This window comes from Helianthus annuus, chromosome 13, assembly GCF_002127325.2.
Source record: "Helianthus annuus cultivar XRQ/B chromosome 13, HanXRQr2.0-SUNRISE, whole genome shotgun sequence".
NCBI classification, from domain to species: domain Eukaryota; kingdom Viridiplantae; phylum Streptophyta; class Magnoliopsida; order Asterales; family Asteraceae; genus Helianthus; species Helianthus annuus.
In genome coordinates, this window is record NC_035445.2 from 34,991,855 (window position 1) to 34,995,928 (window position 4,074).

The 4,074-nt window shown below is 41.3% G+C and overlaps 1 long non-coding RNA gene across 1 annotated transcript; it reads left to right on the plus strand.

The window, feature by feature from the left end:
• The first annotated feature begins 2,675 nt into the window (after positions 1 to 2,675).
• LOC118485607 lies at positions 2,676 to 3,803 on the plus strand. Its single transcript, XR_004877010.1, has 2 exons — positions 2,676 to 3,314; positions 3,442 to 3,803. It is a non-coding gene; the product is annotated as an uncharacterized LOC118485607 (long non-coding RNA).
• The last annotated feature ends 271 nt before the right edge of the window (positions 3,804 to 4,074 follow it).

Here is a 4,074-nt window from a genome sequence, read left to right on the forward strand (position 1 = left end):
CTGGGAGGCTGGAAGGATAGTCTAGTGGGACTAGGAGATTCAGTCTGAGAGGATGGAAGGATAGTCTAGTGGGACTAGGAGATTCAGTCTGGGAGGCTGGAAGGATAGTCTAGTGGGACTAGAAGACTCAGTCTGAGAGGCTAGGAGGATAGTCTAGTGGGACTAGAAAGTTCAGTCTGAGAGGCTGGGAGGATAGACTAGTGAGACTAGGGGAATTACTTGATTGCTTATTGGTGACTAACATGCTTATTTGATTATATGATCGATTATTTGTGCATGGTCATCACGTAGGAACCGCGAATATTAACTCGGGTACACACTATTATCCATATTGTCTATGACATTTTAACGTCCCAAGCAGGCAGCCTACGCATAACAAAACGCTAGCGCACGAGAATACATGGAACTCAATTTTTACGTCAACGGATGTCGGGGTACATCACCTTCTACGCGGCACACAACGCTAGTGCACAGGTATATGTGAAACTTAAGCTATATATCAACGGAGGTTGAAGTACGACACATACGATTATCGAGGTGAGGCCTTTGAGAATGAACGATGACGCAAATTTAATGACGACGCTAGATTCCTGTCAGCACGAGAACTAACGATCAGGAAACGGCAACTTGTCACGCGATCCTGCAACGACACGAATCACGCCAGGGAGAAGATGATTGTCTCCGCATTTCTCCCCCCCCCCTACCTAATTAATGACGAGTACGCTATGATCGACATTCCATGGTAATGTCACTTAACAACCGAATATCACACGCAACCCCGGGTAAAGTCCTCAAAATTTCTTTTATTGACGTTTCGACTCTTACATTTACTGAGTAGATTTTCGTATCTCTACTCCTCTTAAGGGTCATTGTATCACGATCATTTCTTTACAAGTTACATACATGGTTTTTCGTTGTGACCATGCCGAAAGTTTTCTTGTTGATACATATGTTTATTGTCGGATTGCGCTAAAACCAAGTTCAATTGTTTGAACTTGTCCATTACACATGTTCGATTCAAAACACCATATGATGTATTGAAAACATCATATTCAAATTCGTATTAACAAGCGTTTCATTTGTTCCGAGTCGAAGTAGACTTGTTTGACATTCGACTCCACTAAATTGTTTGTTGATTTCGACACCTCGTGGTGGTATCTTTCACTTATTTGAAGCTTGCGCTAAACTCGTTTAGACATCTCATGCACAGATTTAAATATTACTTATTGATTGCTTTAAATCCGCTTTGATTTATCATAATTAAAACAGTCTTAACACAATCGTGTGATAAGACAAGGGTATAGAAAATTCGTTTCATATTCCGGTGTACCTTCTAACGGTCCTTTCAACATCGATCGACTATCTTACGATATTCATTGCTTCTGCACCTTCGATCGAGAACATTATTTCCTTGGTGTTTCATTTTCAATTGAAAATTCTATGATGTCATTTGAAACGAACTTTCAGATTCCCTTTACTGCGCATTCAATTGACTTCAAACACGGTGAATTTGTTTGATCACCGCTATTATTGGATTGTTTAAATCGTTACGACACCTTGTGGTGTTGGTACAAACTTGTAGCTTGGGCTAATCATGATCAATCATTTCATGCAAAACACAGGTGATACTTGTTCGATCACCAATATTATTGAATTGTTTCGTTCATTACGACACCTTGAGGCGTCAGTATAACTGGCAGCTTGTGCTGATCACGATCGAGCGTTCATGCAAACTATTATATTTGAGATTGTTGATTCTAAGTTCATCCAGTAGATGTCATTGCTTCTAGAACTCGTTTACATGTTATAAACGTTCATATGGAATTCGATTGGTCGGAGTTCCTGTTCATTGTTGGATCCTGTTAACATAGTTAAACTAGTGACTGTATCTATACATCTTGTTTCCCTTGACATCAACTCTTGAAACAGAATTCTGAAGCGATAACATAATCTAAATTTCGAGGAAGAAATTTCCGTAACAAGGGGAGAATGTGACAACCCGTGATTTACGGCTCTTAACTACGTGATTAACAAGTGATTAACGCGATAATAAATGGTGTTTACAGCGCGAGTTAACTTAATTAGGCCTTTGGAGTGCCTGGGAACGTCTATCCGTCTTTACAGTGCGCGAACGGTGGTTTATAGAGAAACCGGCGAAACGTTAAACGGCAACACATTTAAACCGAACAGAATACTGACAACACCGACAAATACTAAATTTTTACGATATATTTTAGCTTCGTAGTTAAATTTTAGTGACTACAGTCGAAACCGGATTGAAAAACGGATTAAAAGACGACAGCGATATAACTTTTCGCGATTATTACCGTAATCAACGAACGGGCGTGCAAACAACGACTACCGACCGTATTTTGTGTATTTTAATTTTGACATTAAAACGGAGTTCAGAATTTGACAACGGGTCTCGTAGGAATTAGGGGCCACTTACACATGGGATTGAGCTTGTGGGCCCCGGGCACAAGCCCAAGATACACAATCCTAAACCTACACATAATATAATAGATCTTTACCTTACAAGATCTTATAAAATCATGTTAAAATCTCTACAAGATCCAAGCAAAAGATCTACACAATTAATAGAGATCTTCTTCCAGTGGAAATAGCATTTGACCTGAAGGTATTATAAATACACAAAAGAACATTAATCCTCAAATCTCTATTTAAAGGGACCCCTCATTTGCTGCATACCCACACAACAAACCCACAAATTGCTCTCACTCTCTCACTCGAATACATGTACAGAACACAAACAACCTTTATACTTTCAAATACCCACACAAATCCTATCCATTTCTTACATTTACTCTCTCCCTCTCGATATTACTTACACAAACACAACCACACTCCCTCATCCTCTTCCCCTCCGATGAAGGTGAACGGCCGGACTCCGGCCAGGCATGGCGGAGCCGGCGGCGGCGGTGGTCATTCCAGCCAAAGACACCCTCAATCACACCCACCTAGCCCCCCCTCTTCAAGCAACAAGACGGACCACCACCACCACAGTTGGGTGGTGGTGAGCGGCGAACCAAACAGAGAGAGAGAGAGAGAGAGAGAGAGAGAGAGAGAGAGAGCGTCGGAGATAGGAGCAGCACCGCCGCTCACGGCAACGGCGGCGGTGGAGGCGACGACGGGTGTCTCTCGGCGGCGTCACATCATGGTCCGGCGATGGTGATTGTTTGACGGAAACAATGGATGCTGTTTATGTTGAAGACGGTGATAGTGGTGGCTTCGGGTGTTCGACTCAGCTCCGGTGACGGCTGTGGAATAATGGTGGTGCTGATGTTCGGTTTCAGGTATGAGGTTCTAGATTCAGATTCAAGATTATTTGGTTCCGGTTATGTCGGGCTCGGGTATGTGGTTCTGGTTTCGAGTCATGGTTCGAGACCTGACTCTGATTTGCTTTATGGATTTTCGGTTCAGATTATGGTTTCGGGTCAATCCGGGTCAAACCCGGTCAACATATGTTAAGATCAGTCAACAACAGTCAACCCGATCGGATGTGGGTTCGAGTCAACACATCGGGTCTTGCGGTTCGTGGTTCGGTTCGGTTGGCTCAGTTAAACCGAGTCGACTCAGCGGGTCAACTCAGTCAAACTGAGTCAACTCAGTCAACCGGTTCAGCGTTCTGACACGAAGAGTGGTAAAGTTTTAACGGCGAATACGTTATTTCTATAAATTTTTATTACATATGTGAAATCGAGCTCACACGAACGGTTTAGTGTTTAGTCTATACTTTGTCGTTTTTACGAAAATTTATATATTAGTGATTGAATATTGTTGAATTTTTGAAATTATAACGACACTTTAGTTGTCGGGGGCGTCCAAAAACAGAGGAAACTCTGTCCGTTTTTCAAGAAAATCCGAAAAAACAACACGCATCTTATTATATAACGAAAACAAATCGGATTCATACGACTTTTTACTAATGCATGTTATTTCGACGACACTTACAACTTACGAGAACAACGATACGGAAATTATTTTGACAACAAAAATAAATATAGTTATTATTATATTTATTTCAAATAAACTCGAATCCTTTATAAATAAATA